This window comes from Cololabis saira, chromosome 22, assembly GCF_033807715.1.
Source record: "Cololabis saira isolate AMF1-May2022 chromosome 22, fColSai1.1, whole genome shotgun sequence".
Lineage (NCBI taxonomy): Eukaryota > Metazoa > Chordata > Actinopteri > Beloniformes > Belonidae > Cololabis > Cololabis saira.
The window spans coordinates 27550671-27573337 of record NC_084608.1 but is presented as its reverse complement, the minus strand read 5'-3'; the positions used below and the strand labels follow the sequence as shown (position 1 = coordinate 27573337).

General features: G+C 39.2%; 1 protein-coding gene across 2 annotated transcripts in view; it reads right to left on the bottom strand.

Annotated features, from left to right (window-relative positions):
* The window catches only part of LOC133423642 (cadherin-12-like), a 149467-nt gene that overhangs the window by 70287 nt on the left and 56513 nt on the right, over window positions 1–22667 (bottom strand). The window lies entirely within an intron of this gene.

Here is a 22667-nt window from a genome sequence, read left to right as displayed (position 1 = left end):
TCTGGGCTGGGGGTAGAAACCCTGTTGACATAGTTATGTTTATTTTGTCACAGGAAGCCGCTACACTATTCAAAACCTTTGAAATATTTACAGGCTGTAATGCAATGCACTGTGATCCTGAACATGGCAGGCTATAGATCTTTTAGCCCTCTTGTCACTGATATGCTATTTCCATCAGCGCTAATGAATAGTAGTTTTATTCATGGAGATGAAGAAATAAACCAAGCATTGAAGCAGAGCTCCAACTCAGCCGACTTTGGGCAATATGTTTTGTTTTTTTTATCCATCAGTAAGAGTTTGCAGTAAGAGTTTTGGCCGGTTTTAATTGTTTTAAAGGCTACACTCCCCTCCATTTGCCTAATCTGACTCCAAGCTATGATTTTTTTTTTTTTTCTTTTTAAGTAGCTGGGGATTTTGTGGCTATACCTTGCAGCTATGACTAAATTGTTGACACAAGTTTAAAAACACCAGTGGACAATCATGCAATTACAGACGAGATTAGTGTTTAAAAATGTGATTACTTTGAGTCTGATTTGTCAAGAGAAAACTCAAGCATTTATCATCGATCCAGAGATAATCAATACCGTCTTTGTCCTGCTCAGGGTCAGGGAGGTCTGCTGTTGCCTATCCCCACTTCCCTTTGGCACTTTTAAGTCTTAACGTTTCTTCAAAGGCACTTTTCATTTCCACAAAGTCTAACGTCAGAATGGACACACAATGACACATGAGTTACTAATATGGCGGCACCAGCTGTGGGGGTGAAAAAGGAATATGAGATGCGGCTGTAGATTTTTGGCAGATTTCAGTTCAAACACATTGAGCGATTGGTGATTCAGACCAAACTGCCATGTTCATAAAAGCATAGCATGCCGTTATAATGCTGTCACCCACGGTGCCTTGCGTATTGCTCTTCAAATAAATGAGGATTATTTTTAGTACATGAATAATGTGGGATTATAACTACACCACAAAATATTTCTACTGTGGATTATTTAATGTGTGTACAAAGAAAGTGAGTGACGTAATATTGCTGCACAAACCAGATTTTTCAAATATTATATTTTGAGTTAGTTTAGATTTCAAATGTATCCACTTGTATCCTGTTAAGATATATAGATGACACAAATATATATATATATATATATATATATATATATATAATATATATATATATATATATATATATATATATATATATATATATGTATACATCATAAAACAAACAAAACATATTGCCCAAAGTCAGCTGAGTCGGAGCTCTGCTTCAGTGCTTGGTTTATTTCTTCATCTCCATGAATAAAACTACTATTCATTAGCACTGATGTATATAATATATATATATATATAAATATAAAATAAATATATATATATATATATATATATATATATATATATATATATATATATATATATATTCGGTGTATATTTACATTTTTGTAGTAATGTGGGATTTAAAATAAACCCCAAATAGATGTGGTACAAAGTAGCTGCAGTTTTTGGTTTCAGTCTGTCAAATGCTTTAATTATCATAAAACATCAATTTTGGCATCTGGGTTACAAACATCATCATTTATTAGGTGCCTACTGGTTTTTGGGCTTTGCTTTAAGAGCGGCAGGATGCTTGGCTTCAGAAGACAAGTATCTCTTCTTTCTTATATAGATCTATGAACTACATCAAGTCATTGAATTCACCATGCGGGTGACACATTAACACTCCTCGAGATCGCCAGCCTGAACTAGCGCCCGAGCTTCGTCTCGGTTCAGTATGAGGACCTTCTTGATTTGGTGTGTGTCTTTCGGTTCAATTTAAGCCCACAGAAATGGAAAAATAAACCAACAAACACTGGGACACAGCAATTTGTTGCCACCGACTGAACCTTGTCAAGATTCGTATTAGTGATACATTTGGACAACCGACGAGACACTGCAATAAGGGATCCGCTAAAGTTGAAACCAGTCAGTCCTCACAGGGAGAAAGTGGGGATAGTGGCCTTGAGTTCAAAGGCAAGGAAGCCTGACTGGTAAACTAGCTGAAAGTGCTTTGAGAAAAAAATGATATAAAAAGAAAAAATAGTTGGTGAGTCAACAGTAGCCTAAGGCGACAGAAAACTGCTTCCCAGTCATGCTTGAGCTGTTTCATTTACTCCAGAAGGTCTCCTAATTTTCATGATAATTAATTACAGGCTTATGTTTTTTCATGTGTCCCAAATTGAAATAATAAAAATGCTTTAGGCCATTTTATATTTCATTACAACATGTCTATAGTGCAACCCTGTAACCGAACAGCCAATTCGGCATTTTTAGAGTGAAAACGATAATCTAATTTTGATTAAGAATTAAAGTGAGAATCAAGAAATCACATGCATAGACGCAGTTCCAGGTGAACAAATAATAATTCAGATTTAGGTTTTGTACTTTTCTTATCACTAAATGTTGGGTTAAGTCTTGTGCTTCCAGAGTACTAATGTAAATAAAAGTAATTAGTAGATATGCGCATAAAAAGTAGTAGATATGTACATAAAAAAAAACTAAAATCGGTTTGTAAACTGTCTTCCCTTACATACATTTTTCTTTTCTTGGACTTTTTTGTTTCAAATACAGAACTCAACCACCAAACTCTGACAGAAAACAGCTAAATTAGAAATAAAGCCATCCAGTGGGGAGACGGCGTTGTGAAAGCCTACAGGTAACAAAATCAAGATGCATTGTGGGACATGGAGTTGGGATTTGTCTAATCAATTCCACCTGTGGACTACACAAGTTTTCACTTCTCTGTTTCTTTCCGCCAGTTAAGTTTCCTTTGTCAAGCTGATGTAAACTTAACGCTGTGGCGTTGAACTGGAATATGTTAATGAATAATCATGGATGGATCCTCCTAAAGGTGTTTTAACAAGGACAAAGAGGCCCAGAGCTGTCGTGTGAAGACGAGCGCTTTGACGTGGACTTGAGAGGATGCTGAAGATATTCTAAGTGTCCACTTTGGACAGACATGGAGCTGTGCAGGTGATGGAAACACAAGGAGCCAACTCTGACTACAAAAGGTAAGTCCAGGTCTATGTCATCTCGTTTTCCACAGCTTTAATTTTCTCTCTCATCTTGATAAATGCCACCGGCATTCCTCTGCCTTTTAAATAAAATAAAAAAATTCCTCTGCCTTTTTACAGTTGCTTGAAAAAAACTGCAAAAATGAATTTAACGTTCACTCGATAAAATAGTGTTTTATAATTAGTTTTGAAAATTAAGTTATTTCTCCTTTTTTTTGAAGTCGTATGTGCTTTTACAGGGATTTTTGGTCATTCTGTTTTCTGAATATTGTTTTTCATAAGTAGTGTGTGTTAGATAATCACAAATATTGTTCAATATTAAAGTAGTTTTCAGCACATGACAGACAATTCTGCTGTTTTTTCATTTTTGTTGCTTTTCTCAGTGGAAACATTTAGCACACTTTGCTCCTTGTTTGGTGTTGCAGCACCAACACAAAGTGTATTTTTCTCAGTCCAATAAGCAGGTTACAAACATGTATGCAGTCCCAACTGTCTTCCCTTACATAGGTTTTTTCTTTTCCTGGACTTTTTTGTTGTGAAATAAAGCTATCCAGTGGGGAGACGGCATTGTGATGGCCTACAGGTAACAAAATCAAGATGCATTGTGGGACATGGAGTTGGGATTTGTCTTATTAATTTCAACTGTGGACTACATAAGTTTTCACTTCACTGTTTCTTTCCACCAGTTAAGTTTCCATTGTCATGCTGATGTAAACTTAACACTGTGGCGTTGAACTGGAATATGTTAATAAATAATCATGGATGGATCCTCCTAAAGGTGTTTTAACAAGGACAAAGAGGCCCAGAGCTGTCGTGTGAAGACGAGTGCTTTGACGTGGACTTGAGAGGATGCTGAAGATATTCCAAGTGTCCACTTTGGACAGACATGGAGCTGCGCAGGTGATGGAAACACAAGGAGCCAACTCTGACTACAAAAGGTAAGTCCAGGTCTATGTCATCTCGTTTTCCACGGCTTTAATTTTCTCTCTCATTTTGATAAACTACCCGCAGCATTCTTCTGCCTTTTTACAGTTGCTTAAGGAAACTGCAAAAATGAATTTAACGTTCACTCAATAAAATACAATCAGTGTTTTTATAATTAGTTTTGAAAATTAAGTTATTTTCTCGTGAAGGTTTTTTAAATTTTTAAGTTGTATGTGCTTTTACAGGGATTTTTGGTCATTCTGTATTCTGAATATTGTTTTTCATAAATAGTATGCGTTAGATAATCACAAATATTATTCAATATTAAAGTAGTTTTCAGTACATGCAGTTCTCTTCAAGCGTGCACATCTCCCTACTGATTTTGCATGTGTGCATGGATACTTGCTTGGCTTGGCTGGAAATGGATAAAAACAACTTGGGAATGGCTACATATTGTTGTATTTGCCCATTCTGGCATCTTCCTGCCGTGTTTGTATCACAGGTTTGACCCACCTGTTGCTTACTGGTTGGAAATATGAGTTTTCTGCCTTTTACGGTTTGTTATAAAGTTAATCAGGAATGGATGGATTTGGTTGATTTCAGTTACAGAGTTTTGGTCATCATTAGCCATCATTAAAAAGGAGGGAAATGCCTTTACTGCAGTTTCTGTAGTAAGTGAATCTGGTCCAGTCATTTATTAATCAACTCGGAGCCACTGGGTTTAAACTTGAAGACTTTAAAAACTTAGCTGAAGATGTGATTTATTGATTTCTCTGACTTTTAAATCTTAGCTATAGTGCAGGGATTGTAAATATTTGATGTTAACAGGCAGATGATTGACTCAGTTATTTATCATGTTCCGTACAGATAAAGAGTGCTTCTCAAATATGTCTTGAAATTGCTTCTTTTTTATTTTTTAGATTGTTTGCTTGATTTTTCTTTTCTAACCTGCTCATACTTTTTTGTCTTTGCTGTGTGGGTTGAAGCTTTTGTGCCAGCATCTTTGCCACTGTCTTGGTCTGCGTGTGTTTCCATGTGTGCTGCGTAGCATCCTCTCGTTTAATTTGCCTCATGCATCTTATTGTGTTTTATTCTGATAACAATGGGGGGGGGGGGGGGGGGGGTCTCGCAGCAAGAATATCTGTTTTGCAACTTGCGTTCATTTATCGTCCATCTTGTTTTCCGTTTCAATCCCATAATCTTCTGCAACATCAGATTATCTCTTGCGTTTTGTGCTCCCATCGCAATGATATAAATACCAGTGAAAAGCCTTTTATTTCTGAAATGTTTGAAAGTCTTGTCATTTCTTTGACTCCCAACCTGCCAGGGATGTGGTTAGTGGCAGAATATTATAACTGTGTTGCAGGAATGGCATCCAGATTGATTTATATAGTAATTAAATTAGAACGTTGCTTGGCAGATATCAACCATACACACAAGAACTTCTGCATTAGGTTTTGTTCAGCGTGGATGATCTGCACCAAACAGTATGATGGCACAGTTTATAATTGCTTATCTTATTGCATCATACATTCATAGTGTATTACATGGAGAAAAAAAAATATGGAAAAGCCTGTACTCTCTGTTCCTAATGGAGCTTAATCAATTGTTTTTGAGACCATTGTCAGAAAACTATCTGCAGTATCTGTTGCAGAGCTGATGTTTTGGATTGCATAAGATTTTCTTAGTGTTGAAGGCTCTGACACGTCTACACTGCAACTGTCATCGAAGCCCAAATTATTGAGCTTTCCTTTTTTTCCAACCTAAAAGAAGAGCCTGATCTTTTTGAGCAGAAAAGACAACACATTTATTCCGAAAAATAAAAAGGTGGCGGTTAAGAGTAATACCGTTAATCTTGAAAATGAAATAAAAAGTCATATCCAACCCTATAAATGTGTTTGTATGACAGCTCATGGACACAACAGTTTTTCATAGTTTGACTGATGTGTTTGAGATAAGCATGGTCCTTTTTGATCATTCATTGGTGCTTCCAGTGCCTTTTTTAAATTAGCAACTGCAATCAACAGGAATGTCATGCTGGTTCAAGTGTGTCTGGGGTTTTTCTTGGCCTTTGTCAGTGTTTTCCACTCGTTGAGTCTCTTTCTTCCGTGGTTCAATGGCACCTGAACGGTGGTTTGGCACCAGCTGCTTTTCGATAGCCTCTTACCTCAAAACCGTGGTATAGATTTAGTTCCAAAGCCAAAAATCGGAGTGCTGCTGTATAATTCAAATTTGGTTACACGCCAAATGTGAAAGAAATGCCTGACCATTTAAATAAGGCAAGTTGATGAATTTGCAGACGAAAGCAGCAGAGCAGGTAACATGAATGTCCAACAGTCACAACATTTCTTTTCATTGTAACCATGACATTTGTAGCTGTGACTGTAAAGGTCCTGTGATTGATCGTGGAGGTCTCCAAAGACTGGGCTTGTATTGGGTCAGGGCGACGGTTGTCTTTTTTTTATTTTTTTGTTATTTTGTTTCATTCATCATGCTGTTCCTTGATAGCTTCTTTTTTTTTTTTTATCTTTTTTTAACTCCAGAACAAATTGGGGCAACATCAGTCAGGCGTAAGACACAACTGAGAGCAAAGTGACCTCCCAAGTCAACGACAGCAAATGTAGAAATGTGGTACAGTCAAGCTTTCATGCAACAATTGATATACCGTAAAACGAGGCATCCACAATATTTTTTCTTGAAGAAACATTGTTACTTCTTCACATTTCATTCCTTTATTCACTGAGAGTTAATCTCCATGGGGGAATATTTGAAATGACTCCTTCTGTTTGACACCAGATGTGCTATTTTCTGAGAGGAGAGGGCGGTGGTGAGGCGGAGGATTTTCCCAGAGCACAGGTGGTTTCTCAATCTTCCAACCGGATTTAGGAGTCATGTACCACACAATCCAACAGTGATTCAGCAATGGAGCTATTCTCCAAAGCACATTCGGCATAACCGTGCACAAAACACAACTTATTTGTGTGAAATCAACTGAGTGCAAGAAAAACAGTTCTGATTTGTTAAACATGCAAATTGGGCAACGACTGGGTAAAGAAATGGTGAAGCCCGTGTTTGCGCAGCAGTTGCTATGCTACAGGCAACAGGGCTAGAAAGAAGAATAGTTTGTCTTGAAAAAGTCGTTGCCTTCGCTCCTTTAGTGGCTGTAAGCTTGGGAGGGGGGGACTCCCCGATGTTCCTGATATTTGGCATGCACACTGTCTGTTGGCAGTCAGAGAGTCTTTCCCGTATAACAGACATTTTGCTGATTACACATCCATTAACCCCCCACCAAGGCAGCAGCCAAGCTCGGCCTGGACGCTCCGTCCACACCTGATGACATGATTGACTAGATGAATAGTTCTGCAGTCGGAGTGACATCCTCTTTCATGTGAAAGTATAAAAATAGACAGAGCGCTACAGTGATTTATATCCCTTCTAACGGTACGAAGATATTACAAGGCTTGTTGGACTTTGGTCACTTGTCAACACAGCGGATCTGTGTTAACATGACGAATGAGGGCTCTTTAGTCGGGGTGTGTGAGTGTGTGTGTACACACAAAATATAAATATGGTGTAAATGTTACATATTACCACTTTTAATGATCTAACCAAGGACAACATGTTGTTGCTCTGAGTAGAAACTGGAACTATGGCACAATTTAAATGAACTGTAGGGGTCAAAGTATGTTCAAGTAAGTGTCGTGATCCAGGTGTGTGTGTGTGTGTGTGTGTGTGTGTGTGTGTGTGTGTGTGTGTGTGTGTGTGTGTGTGTGTGTGTGTGTGTGTGTGTGTGTGTGTGTGTGTGTGTGTGTGTGGCAGCATCTGTGGATGAGCAAAGTGAACAACAGGACAGGGCCACATGTTGTAACTAAATAGGTTTTTTTTTTTTTCTACAAACACATGAGTGATTTCAGTGTTAAAACTTATCAGAGCAAATTTATTTAAAATTGATAATAATAACTTGAAACAACCCAGCAACACAAATAATGAAATGGTGTTTGAATGAGCGTACATGGCTGCACTGCTGCATACATTATCACTTATAATTAAAGGGGAGTTTAGATGCAATAATTTTTGATTTGTGAGAGAAGAAAACCAGCCTCTTTAGCATATTGGAATTGAAAAAAAACTAATTTTTCACAATTCCAGGTAATTCAACACAGGTACCCAGGAGAGCCCCATCGATGCTGAACTGCACAATTAGAAATGGAGAAAAAAAAAAAGAAATGCAAATGCAATACCAAATGAAAAGGGACATTGCCTCTTTAATTATAAAGGTTGACTGTTATTAATTAAAATGTAATTATCCCAACAATGGTAATTGGTTATATTAAATAAAAAATAAAAAAAGGTTCATTAATAAGAGAGAGACAATGGCTTTGTTGAAAACTTCAAAACACCCTGCAGACCAGATACAAAATAGGCCTTAGACCGCCTTAACAATGCAACAGTAGTTATTTTGCTAAAGAAAATACAAAATAAGCGTTTTAGTGTAATATAAGCTCTACTGTATGAATCATCATAACAATGAACGTGTTCAGAATTGGGACGATGATGTCACTAATGACATGAAACAAGTCAGCTTGTGCAGAATAACGGCGTCAGAGTTTGCTGACAGAATGATGAGGTTGACCTTCACTTCCATTTTCCTCCATAAGCATAATTAGATGCTCTGGTCAGGGTGCCGGTGACACGGCACCTATAAAAAGGAGCGGTCTGTGTCTGGAAATGAAATGAGATCCCAGTTAATAACAGCCTCAAACATCATTCAGAATAGTTTAGTTTGATTTATGTGCTTTGATTTTCTCGCTTTACGAGTCGCGACTCTGAGGTTTCGTGTTTGCTTTATATGTGTATATATGTATACAATTTAGCTGAGGTTTGTCAAACATATTTTTCACGGACCAGCAGAAGTTATCGGCAGCCTAATTTCTTCAGGATGCATTGTCAAAGACAGAGATGACACGTTAATGGTTAAAACTTTTTCCGCTAACCTTTAGGTCATCTTGCTCAGTCTGGAGTAGTTGAGACGATGCAGGTGATCAGCCAACCAATCAGTAGTGCCGTCAATATTGGCAAGCCCATTATTATCAATGTAAAAAACCCTTGCACTGACTAAAACTACTCACCTCCTGGTAGGAGCTGGGGCATTAATGCTCAGTGTGGAAGAGAAACAGAGTTATGATGGTGTTTGTGCTTTAATGAGAATCCATGACTCGTAGAGATGGTAGTTTTCCTTCTTACACTCAGGATTTGCAGCACACGGTCCCTCACCGACTATGCAGTAAACACGCATATTGATTAATTTGAGAGATTTCAGCATTGAACGTAACTAACCTCTGTAGAAAAGGCTGTAATTGGATTTTTGCAGCCAGGATTATGTGGAGCTCCTCAAGAATGAATATCAAAGCTGCAACTCTTTTCTGATGGCCAGCCAACATTGTTCTGTGAAGGGTCCCGCAATCCTGCGCCGGCAAGAACATTTACGCATCCGTAAACAACCCACGTGCAGGTAGAGCCGACTTGTCCTTCCTGCTCTTGAAATTCAAATGTTGCTGTGTCTATGTGGGTGATGTAATTTAAACTTGTACAACATTTTCAATAGCTTTGAAAGAGAGCGCAAAGGATTCAGCTTCCATCAGGGGTTTGTTTGCATCTCCGTCTTACTGCTGTTTTGAAGTGATTGAAACGCTTCTCCTCATTACAAGGTCTGCAAGCAAGATCCTGTCGACATGTCAGTCCTGCCAGCTCAGGCGTGTGATGACATGGTGCCAGTCTGTGACTGTGCTGCAGGTGGCCTCGCGTTCATGTATTTTCACACCAGTGCCATATCCTGCCACATCATGACTGCTGGTTGCATAGCGCTGTAGTTGAGGGTAGTGGCTTCTACTGGTGAGCTGCTGATGGAAAGAAAACACTATGTCAAATCCTGCACGCTTATTATGGCTGATCGATATTGGCTTGTGAGTCATTTCTTAGCTGCTGACAGCTCAGAGCTCCCTATCTGGATGGTGTCATTCCACAGTCAGGTAATAAGGATGGAGGGGGGAGACACAGCAGGTTACGCTGGCAAATATTCAACCACTGTGTGTGTGTGTGGTGTCGTAAGTGTGAAAATGGATATGAAGAACTTTTGCATGTGGGACAATACATGTCAATGAGTTGTTTTCTCTTGTAATGATGTTAAGAAGCGATTCATCAAAACCCAGACGGATACTTCCACTCTTCATAAATGGCTCAAGTTTATTACTCTGGCTGTGGATATTAATGTCACCTAGGTCATTCATCTGAGCTACTAATAAGATGTGTTTTCCCCTAGATGATTATTTTGCATTGCAAATAACTTTATAGGACATTATAGGACACAACTATTTTTAAACTTAATCTCCAGCACTTATTGATACACCAAAACATGGTCTGTTTTTGTGAACTGTATATTTGAAAAGGTTTGGTGGATCAATGACTACGTTTACATGCAGTCAAAATTCAGGTTATTGCTAATATTCCGGTTACTGAAACATTCGGAATATTCCATTTACATGCGTGAGCAAACAGGCGGAGAACATCATGACGCAATTCCCGTCATTTCCGCTTCTTCTTCCTGTATCCAAATTCAAAACAAATGCTGCTTCGCGCAACTTTTCGCTCGCCTTCTTGTAAATCTCGCTGTCCCGGGACTTTCTACCGTCTACAAATGCCAGAATGTTCATATCCTTCATTGCATTTATAAAATGATTAGTGTCCTCCTCACTCCAAAAGTGTGGCGTGGTCTTGTGTTTCTCCGTGTTTATAAGAACTTCCTGGACTCAAAAGACCAGGATTCCTTGTGAACAGAGCATGCGCAGAAAACAAATTCATGTTCCGTTTGATGGGGATATTCCGTTTGGCGTTTACATGACCGAATTTTCGGGTTTTAAAAGGAGTAACCCAGGGGTCATATTCGGGTTTTTAAAGACCCGAATATGACCCATATTCGGGTTTTTAAAAACCCGAATATGAGCAAATTCGGGTTATTCAAAGGGGTTATTGGTGTTTACATGGCCGTGCAAATTCAGGTTATTGCCAATATTCAGGTTTTAAAAGGGTTATTGACTGCATGTAAACGCAGTATTGTTGATGCTGCCCGACCCACGTCTCCTCCCACTGACAGAAAACATGAAAGTGTTCCAGACTTTCATGCAAGTGGAAGCATCATTCTCTTTCTGTCTCTGTAAAACAATAATTGAACTGTAACGTTTATGGATGATATGAGAGTGTGGCTTTACATTATTAGCACCTGGTATCAACATTATCAGCTGGTAGCAGCTCCGTGGAGGAGCTGGACGGGGAGTGGCTGGGGATCTGGGAACCGCTCAGGTTTTGCTGACATTTGCTGCTGCTGCTGCCTACTCTTCAACTAATGAACCTCTTTTAGGGGAAACATGCAGCTGTATTTGGATCAAAACTTCAAAGCATCATCTAAAAAAAATGCAAACTGCAAAACAGTGTCGTCTCTGTGTATTTTGGGACACGACTGATTCTAAAAAGAAATAAAAACTGCTGTTGTAATTGAAAATCTTTGGTTAAGATGGGAACAGATTTCATGCTCTAGCACTTAAACATAAAAGTGTTTGCTATCATTACAACCTCTTCAACTGACTTTCACTGGTAAACATTAATGTAAATAATTGAAATAAGCAGTTGAAAAGGGATTTGCTTTGTGCTTAGTTTTGGTCTCTTAGCCTTTGTTAGCTTTATAACTTGGGGGATGCTCAAAGTATTATTGTCTTAAATGTTTTGGTTGCGGATCCTTCTCCAGGGTTTTATTTTATATTTTTTATAGGCTTTACAACTTTCTGTTTTCAGATATTCTGTACTTATGGGGAACAATTTTTCACACAGAACTCATGCTTAACAGTGAGCTTCCTGATATTTCTCAGTGTCAGAATCTAGACTCTCACGGACACATGGTGCATTCACTCACGGAAAAAGACAAAACGAAACCAAAAAAGCCCAATATTCAGGTATTGACCAATACCAGTCCGCCTCCAGTCACAGAGTGGTCGCTCCGTTTCTGGACATGATAAGCCCAAACTTAGTGGGGAACAGTTGGAAGGAGGAAGTGGCGGTTTAATGGTTTTACTGGAAAAATGGTTTTCTAGTAAGCCACACAGTCTCCAAATAGTGTATACGTCTCGGAGACGAAGAACAGACTTAACAGGTTTGCACTTTGAGTTCTGTCTTTCCTCCAGCACACCTACCCACCCCTCTCTCTCTCTCGATCTCTCTCAAGACTGAAGTGCAGACACCCTTAAATAGTGCCAAACCTTATTTTGCTCCAATCAGGACAAACCAACACAGAAAGGGGATTTCAAACAAACTAAATTAACATGAACCAATTTTAAGACCGCCCCTAGAAAATAATTGAAAGAGAAAATGTATCATTTCCAACATATACTGTACACCGTCCATTAAGTTTCCCCTTTTGTTATTCCCCAAAATGCACCTTAAAACAATTACCCCGACACTAACCACTCCTGGCCACTACGGCCTGCACCTCCGACTCTTGATCAGGTTACAAACCACAGCTGGCACGCTGCGCACCTCCGCCCAGGGGGATCAACCCGCCAGTACAAGTATGTTTTAACTAAAAAAATGTCAATGGAAAACCAGATGTAAATGAACATGAAATAGTGGTAAACACACAGTCAGGGTTGGAGTTTATAACAGCGACTGATTGAAGAAATGTCCTGTAGCAAACACGTCACTGCATGTGCACCTACATGCCCCTCTCCCCCAACGTCTATTTAGCAACTAACACCAACCCAGCCAATAACCAATAACACCACGATGCAGTGGAGAGAAGGGAAACTTTCACCTTCCCACAGTGCATCTCTAGTTCCTCCAGCGTAATATTTATTTTTTAGACACTCTTTGACTGATGATGCTGCATATCTAAATTAAAACTCCACGGCTAAATGCTGGCTAAAACTGCCGGATTTTTCTCATATTTTTATATATATAATATTTGATTTGAGGTCACGGATGAGACTGAGGGCATTAAACTTGTCTTTTACATTACTTTCCTGACTGTAAAACAAAGTTTAACACATCACGTATACCAGTGACGTGCGGTCAGAGGAGGCGTGTGTAAAAAAAAAGTGTAAAATGAAAAAAATATAGCCTATATTTTTTTATATTTATCAATTGATTTGTACTATAAAGTCATTTTCCATTTAACTTCACCATTTTTAGATTATTTTTTTCCTTAAAATCCCGAATTTTCACATTTGCCGTTCAAATGCTGAGAAGATACGGGCGGTGAGGCAGCGCAGCGCTGAGCCTCCCCTTGGATTGCGCAATCACTCGTGCTGCCATGTCATGTACTGATCGACCAGATCGCTGTCTCTTTGTATGTCATTATTAAAATTTTCAAACACGTTTGCTATATGAAATAGGTTTCCATAGTTAAGCTGATTTATGTAATGAACAGCAACTATATGTGTGTAATGGGTTTCTTCTTGTGCCGGCGCAATCATAAAACAGCTGAAAATAGGCACGGGGGAGGCACGCACTTCTCCTGCCTCACGGTAGGGGGCGCTGGTGAACTCGGGGATTCTTCTTGCGCGACTCTTGCTGCAGAATAAGTGACAAGCAGAAGTTTACAGTTATCCGTTATCTTCTCGCCTGGTCTTACTTTCAGAATGGAGGATTACATTTCTAAATTGAAGGGATTTTCCAATTTGGATTTTCAATCGAAGCATGAGGTAATACTTAGGGGAAGACCAACGCCGGAGCTAAAATGTTTGCTCCATCGAGACAGAGAGGCTTTTTAAGATGTAGGAAGATAAGGAAGCGTTCTACAATCAGGTCATCGCTGCTTTTGTTCAGAAGGAGCCGCGCATGGACTTCATTTATAAGTAAAGGTAAGACCATAATAACTTTTTTTTAATTAAATGTGCTTTTTGTGCGCTACAGGTTGTATGTGTAAAGCATTTGTATGTGAATGACGATAGGAGGTTTCAGTGGCAAACTTTTTTTTGTGTTTACATCAATGTTATGGGCTGGTTATAAAGATATATCTAGTTTAAATAAAAATTTAAATTTATAGATGATCTCGGATGATGCCGGTGCAGTGCGCATGTGTAACCCATATTTGCGTAAGAGTTGGCGAGTGAGGAGAGGAAAGGAGTTAAGGAGGCTGATTTATGGTTCCGCGTTACACCAACGCAGATTACGGCGTAGGGTACGCGGCGACGCGCGCCGTACGCCGTACCCTACGGCGTTGATTTAACGCGGAACCATAATTCAGGCTTGAGAGTTGAACTGTTGTCAGGAATTAATTAATGACTTTGCCCAGCGGAAGGCCCGGAAAGTCAAACTGTAATTGTAAGTAATGACCCATTATTATTAATATTTGTTATAGTGATAGTCTATCACTAGTTTGTTTGTGTTTATGCGTGTTTATGATGATTTTTTGTGGTGTTCCGCCGTGTCACCAAATTGCAATGTGCTTGTGTTATTGATGTGGATTTTTTTTTAAACATATCTATCTGCGCTGTGGTTGTGTTAAGAGTTAAAGCTGTCAGTAGTGCCCGTTGTCATTTAAATGGTGCTGAGTTGTTTCGCCACTGGGAGGTTTTAAACATAACCAGTTAACTGCTGCCATTCAAATGGTGAATACGTTGCTCTGGAGGGTTCATATGCTTGTAAATCTGACTGATGAAGTCAGTGCCTCCCCATCCATGAATCTCACCGCACGTCACTGACGTATACAAAAAAAAAAATGTACTGAATTGCCACAGTGGCAAGAAAAAGGATGTGAGCTCTGAGTTGTTAACTGGTTTTCTGCATTCATTTGCCATAAAATGTGATCTTCATTTAAATCCCAACACACCCACACAGCATGCAAAGTTCAGGTGGAAAAGAGTGCTTAATAAAGACATGAGGAATTATAATTGATTATCAACACAAGCACACTATATTTGTCTATTAATGTGATTTGAGTTGAAGATCAGGTCACATGTTATGGCAAATTATACAAAAACCCAGTTAATTCCAAGGTTTTCAGTTTTTCCTCCCACTCTTGCTTCGATACAGCTGATGTGTGACGTCTGATACTGGATCAGTGCATCCCGACTTGCATTGTATAAAAACTAATTACGGGTTTAAGTGAAAACATAATTGTTATTAGATTGGAACTTTAAAGGGTAACCCTTTGTTAAGATGAAATACACAATTAAGCAGCACAATGGTTAGATAAAACATCTGCCGTGCAATGTTCTAATAGGATCAAAACAGGACTGCACAGCGGTGTAAATCCACTAGTGCGAAACATTCACCATGGTAGAAAGCAATATTAAGGTGATCATAAGTTTCAGGCGATCCAGTTTGAAAGTCCATTACCCAGGAGGATATGAGGACAAAAATATATGAAATATATTTCCTTGGCAGGATGGATAAATGGCATCATTAGCTTTCACTTCATCTGTTCTTTTCAAAATTGCTAGCAGCATTTATCAACATACATTACAATTTTCAATCCTTTCAACCTCCTAACATGTCCTAATGTGCTGCTGGATCACTGACATATCTTTTAGGTGTAATCTCCAGGGGGGTAATCCTTTCAAATTATTTTGCATACAGGTATATTGAAAAATATTTTACAAAAAAAGTCTTCCAACTTTGGCTTACGTAACAGTATCCAAATCTGCTATTCCATCTAAGTTTACTTTTCATCGGGAAATAATTGTGTACTAGAATTTAGGTTAATTTAATCAGTTAAATATACATGTGCCAAATAATCTCCAATATTGTATCAGAAAAAAACATTATGCATTGGACTTTTCTTTTTAAGGATGTTGAAGAAAAATCAACAAGATTATTGTTTTGCACATTGCTTGGAATCTGCATGCCGTATCCTCACTTAGCTGTAGGTCACCTAATAAACATCTGCACAGCTCAGTGCTAAGTAATTCAGTTATGAAGCCTGTGATTTTGGAGTTGAAGTTAATTAGCTGCTGGGCTGCCTTGCAGACAGTCCCACTAAAGTAGTTTACAGCAGCGGCTGTCATCATCACGCCGCGTAGACCGGTTTGCTGTTTTTATGTGGGGCTCCTCAGGTTTTAGCTTTACAGCTAAATTCAGAGCATTTAAACCGAAACATATTTAACAGTCTGGAACCCACTATTGCAAGTGAGGCTTGTAAATTTCATATGGCCAGTTGATGGAATCTTTCTTTGTTGGGCCTCGTGTGTAAGTCTTGTTGAAAAGGTTTTTATGTCCCTCTTATGGGTCCTCATTGAAAGATTAAATTGCAGGCTCTACATGAGTAATAAATTTAAGCTAGGTGTGTGAGGTGGGACCGGGTTGAGGAGCCATCAATACAAAGAAAGCTGGTCATTCCTTCTCGGAAAGGAAGCGAGGGAATAAACAAGTTGGATGAAACACCCTGCTACCCTAGATAGAGAAAGTGGCATATTGACTTATATGTAAATAAGTGACCTTTTTCCTGTGTGTGAGAAATTGGCTACTGGAGCGTACCCGTACATGACATTGTATGCTCTGTATTTCAGTAAAGGGCGCCGGGACTTCTTGTTTTACCTTTTTATAGGTCTAAAGTGTCAGAACTAAAACTGATTGGGTTTCTCTTTGAACATCAATTCATGCGATGGTGAAATTCCTCTGAAGTTCAGGGGAAAAAAAGCAGGTCCCTATATGCATGTGCCAGGTCTGTAATTTATTTAGCCAGCTCCTTCATATCGGCTGCTGGACATTCCTGTAATGGTAGAAATAAAATACCGTATTTTGCGGACCATTAGGCGCACAGCATTATAAGGCGCAATATATCTATTTTCATACTAAGGTGCACCGGGTTGTAAGGCGCATGATAAAACATGTATAAATCGAAACAAAACAGTTTGGTAAGTTGAACTTTGTTCAACTCATGATAACTCAGAATAACAAAACAAAAACAATGGTGGAGCCAAGTATAGAATTACATCCTGTTCTGATTAGTTCATTGTCTCCAGCGATAGCGGACACCTGAAGTTAGTGTGAGGTTGGAACAACGTTGTATTCCAACATAATTGGATTATGATATAGATTTGAAAATTTTGTTAGATAAAAACCTAACGTTGGCTTGACGTCTAATTACAGTAAGGTAACATGGACTAGATGTTGAATTATGATTGCTAAAGGGGTCGGACGTTGCAACCCGTATCCAACCAAGAGCCGACTTTAATGTGTCTGAACAGTCCGACAATCAGTCAAGCGGAGCGGCTTCATCGCTGCCAAAGTCGCGCTCATTTTGACAGATTTGTTATGGTTGGTTCAAGGTCAGTAAGCTCAACAAAATTCATACATAAGGTGCAGCTGATTATAGGGCGCACTGACGTTTTTGGAGAAAATGTAAGGATTTTAAGAGTGCCTTAGGTGCGGAAAATACAGTAATTTTAAATAAAACATTATGAACTATGAAGTGGAACCAAGTCACTTTGATTAAGATAGTTTCAGCAGGGCCACCATTATTTGAGAGCACTGATATAACTTATGCTACATTGTTATTCTTATTTACACTGTAGTAATGTAATAAAAAATATACAAAAAATTATTTAGTAATTTGTGAAAGGGGGGAAACGATAATCTGGATGTGAATTTAGAAAACACGTTCACTAAATGTACTAGATGTCTCGACATTTGAATATTTGGGTTCAGATCTAATTAAGAAATTTGAAGATACTGTATCTTGGCATACACTTGCACAGGAGCATTGCAACAACACTCTCGCATGTGTGTATCTGATTTGACTATGTAAATTTACCATCTTCTTCCTGCTCGGTACAAAACATAGCTGAAGTTCGACAGTGCAAGATCCGCTGATCTGCATGAGGGAATAATCAGCTTTTCCTCATTTGACTTATAATACAAGATCTTATGGCCCAACCAGTGTATGATTTCATTGGCCAGCACTAGGCTAGCCACAATTCAGTTGGCCAACATTTGTGTTGACCTTTCCAAGACAACAGAGCCCACAGTTCAGTTCCACAATCTGACGTCACCACATTTGACAGCAGTGGTATTGATGCCTCCTATCGTTTGTGAGTCAGGCGTTGGAGTCAGGTGAGGGTGGACCGCTCATCTAGAGCTGGTTGAAGTCCGGCCAGGAAAGGGCAATTTTTTACCAGCTATATTTGATTTATAAACACTGCTCTCACTGTAGCGCACCCTGAACAGAAGCCCCAGCATTGTGCTGCATGCGTTCTTTATCCTTTACCCTGCAGACTCGTAGCTTCTGCATCAGATGCTTGCCTCCACTCCAAAACTAAAACATTGATTGTGGATCTACATTAATTGAAAAGCACCGACCATACAGTGTTAGAACAAGGGAGTTTGTGGTACACCGCAGATGCACCTTGAGAGCAACGCTTTCCTCAGCAAAGTCTGTGAAGCTTTATGGTGCATTGAATTGGGCCTTGTAAATGCTGAAATCTAAAATCCAATGGCCACAAAAGCCATTACGCACAATCTGTCATTACTTTCCTTGTTCTTTTACTGCAACAGATTTGAATCATTACATTGCAAAGCTTTGCTGAAAAAAATACATTCAGGCCTACTGCTTCAATGAGGATGGCCTTTTGGTATTATGCACACAGCAAACTACAGAAAAAAACATCATTTTGTTGCATGAACAGCATCCTCCACCAAGGTTCAGTCCCTCATCAAAGACACTCCAAAGGGTAGAGCATGCAAATAAGCTCTTCAGTGTCTCAGTTCTCTTTGCTCGTAGCAATTCCTGTCCCTGCTGTCTGTCTATAAGTAAATCCACAAATTATTTTAAATCTTAGTCATAAATTTGAATATATATAATGCTGTCCTAGAATGGTGATGCACTGCGTTATGTAAACCACAGCACAATTTAGCATGCAGTTAGGGAATTCCATCTGTTAAGTTGGCAAACCTTAGAGATGTGGGTTTTGAATACACGTCTCCTGATTATAAGCAGTGATTACATTTTCCGTTTGTTGATAGGTCAACTTTAGCTCTTTTGAAGTGGTTTCTGAATTGTCACAAATTACACACAAACACTATGTGACCATCATATTCAAGTGGAGTGTTGGAATTGAACAGGTACACGTCCCGTTGTAGAGGAAAAAGAGGGAGCAAAGCTGCTTGATGTACCGCATATTTCTTCCTTTTTTGCAAATGATCACGGAACAGAACAAGAAAGTCATCAGTGTTATCTCTCTGAGTGTACAACGTTTGATAAGCGAAAGGTAATGGCTCTGCTGTGATTTTTTTGGACACGTAAAATGATAACCCAGGTAGAAACTTAAAAGCGGATCCCACGTGACTAAGACCTCACATCTTTTGGGCAGCAGTACTGAGTAAGGAAGGCAGTTTTCTGTTTTTAATAAAGCCAAAATGCATCACAAAAGGCATTGAGATGCTATTTAAACAAAATGAACTATTAGTGTTGCCCCCCTGAAAATAAACCTGACCATGCGTTGGTATTTTAAACAATAAACATCCTGTCTGTGCCTCCTCGTTCCCTCTCTTCCTTCCTCCTGCCTGTGACCTAGAAATTGATCTAGGAAAAACATTTTCAAGGAGGACTCGATGATTAAAAGGTACCTGGGCTGGAACAGTGAAAAGAAAGGAGACTTGCTGACGGAGACATGCATGTAACCGTATGATAATGCATTTCAGAGGTAGGTTGTAACAAAACACAGGAATGGTTATGCAGCTGTGCCACCTCACCTTTTCTATACATGCGTCTATCCTAACCCCCTGTGATTGCACCTCTAAAGGGAAAGAAATATGCGTGGAAAGGATTTTCAGGAGAGGACTCAGGACGTACAAATTGGGAAATGGGATAAGTGTAATTTGTTGACTGTGCAAATCTGAGGGCCTGAAGCTTAACGGCATAGTTGGAGTGAAATTTTAAAAACGGCAACATCTGGACTCCAACCAAGGTAATCCCTCTGAGTTGTGTCTTAAGACTAATAGAACTGTGTAAGGGTGGAAATTTAATTTCACTGTTGAAAGGGAGAGTAAACAGAAAAAAAAATCAGGAGCAAATGTTGATGGGGATATTGTGGCTGACAGTAGGGTTATTCATTTAAAGCGCCCTGCTGTTATTTAAAATCTCCAGTGTTTTCCCTGACTCAGATCCTTCCAGATCTCTCCCCAAATCTTAACAAGTGCTTCAACTAAGAATAAATGCAAGATGTTCGCCACATTCAAATCAGCCTAACCCAGCGTTCAGCAGAACAGCAGGCATACTGCCTTTGTATTTTTACATTTATTTAATGTGAAAAGGCTCCATATTTCATAACTGCATTTTCATAACCTCCAACCCCCACCCGTCCCTGATTCCTGCCTATAGAAGTGTGTATCATGCTATTTCTCCACAGATACAGCCCTCTGGTTAGGCTTAACTCCCACTTATCTCCCACCTTCTCAAATAGTTGTGCTACATTCGTTGGCAACTGGGAAAGCTTTTTGTCTTACTCTGCTCTTATACAGCAAACTGATGTGAAGAACCAGCGGCAACACAAGGCCTCCCGCTGTGTCCTCAACACTGCTATAGTCTTGGATAAATATATGGTAGCTGAACACACCCCAAAGACGGCACTGAAAAGCATCTAGGACACGCGCTACACCCCTGCATTAGAAGAGTAACTTTGCTGTGCAGACTGAAGTCGTCTATATATTATTCACAAAGGTTAAAAGTTCTCAGCACAGTAAAGTTCTCTGATAAGTTTAACTTCCATGAATTAGAAAATATGAGTTAATCTTGTATTTATATAGATCTCATTTGCTAATCTAGGAATAACTGACCAAGGTCAATCCAGCATGTAGAAGTACCTGGAAAAACACAGACAAAATTGTCTGCTTGGACTCTGCAATGCACATGAAGAGAAAAGAAAACCCAACATCCAGTCTTGCTCAAGAGCAAAGGTCTGATCACGAGTGCCATCAGAGCTCCTATTTTTCCATCGGTTTTGCCGTCTTTTGCCTTATTATCAGTACTGGAGTTGAGGGGGGATGAGGGGGGATGGCATCCCCCCTGAAATAAAAACGGTCAAAATCATCCCCCCTGTAAAACTGCCATCCCCCCTTTCCATCCCTTATGTCATTTCATCAATGAATGTGGTTTTACTGTTATTTCAGCATTTAGAGTCATCACCAGAAAAATAACACCAGAAAAACAACTTATTTGACAATTTTCACCTGTTTCAAGTACATTTTCACTTGAAATAAGTAGGAAAATCTGCCAGTGGGACAAGATTTATCTTCTCATTACAAGCAAAAAAATCTTGTTCCACTGGCAGATTTTTCTACTTATTTCAAGTAAAAATCTACTTGAAACAGGTGAAAATTGTTGTTTTTTCCAGTGATGAGTCTTGTTTTAAGTGTAATGAGATTTTTTTTACTAAAATGAGACATTTTAACTAGAAATAAGACAAATATTCTTGTTAAGATTTTGAGTTTTTGCAGTGATCCATTTTACTTATCCTGTGAAGGACAGAGTAATATTGATAAGTTCAGAAAAGTGTTTTTTATTGTTGTGTTTTTATGTATTTGATGTAAGCCCAGTGGATATTTAAAGCTTACAGAAGGCTGCATTTAACTGCTGCTATGTCATTCCTGCAGTATTTCTGCAGCTGTTTTGGTCACTGCTATTATTTGTAATATATTATATTATTTGTAATCAGCACAAATTATCTGTCCCCATATGATAAAATCCACCATCCCCCCTGATTTATATTTACAACTCGAGTACTGCTTATTATTATTATTAGTATACTCAAAGGATTTGAGACCAACCTCAACAATTTCCCACAGTCAGCTTCCACTGGTGGTGTTTTTTACTTTGAAAACCCACCACGTCCTCCATCCATGTTTGTATCTGACTTGGTGTCACCCCGATCTGCTGTGTGTAAACGTAGCCGTGGTCAAGCAGCAGAAAGGACTCCTGGCGTATCTGCAGTGGAAGACTTGCAGTGCAGACGGGCTTCTGCATCTGAAATGCTTCTGGTGGGACCACTCTGAATGATTAGAGTGACTGGGATTCTTAGAAGCTGGCATGGCACAGTGTCTGCACGCTCAGCGGGACCCACGGGTGAAGACACTCAGTTTAGATATATACTAGGTGAAGGAAAACACAGAACATTAAACAGATGATGGAGTAAATGATGTTCAGATAGAAGAGTAAAGATGGGACTCAAATGCGTTAAAAATGTGCTGAGTGACAGAATATTTGTTTGCTTCTCTGTAGAGGAAAACTCACCATAAATTTACAATGGTTTGTTTTCATGTTTCTGTGTTCGTTAGAGGCGACCCGACCTGGGAGTTTGAGAACACGGCTTTTCACTTAGCCTCACAAACCCGAGCAAACAAACGTGTAAGGTTACTGATGTTTTAAACAGTTTTTTTTAAACAAAACTCCCTGAGAATGCTTCATCGTGTACAGATAGGTCATAGTAGACCCTGGAGCTGCTTTAGGGCCAGCAGAGAATCTGGTTTGGGTTCGTTCGTGCTCCAGTTCCATTTCGTTGCCACTTAACAAACCACTGTGTGGTGATTACACATGTTTGGATGCAGCATCAGTTTCACAACCTGGACATGATTTGCTTTCCAGAGGAAGAGCCTTTGACTTTGCAGGTGATTGGATTTCTTCCAGTCTCTTATTTGTGTTAGTTTTATACAGAATAT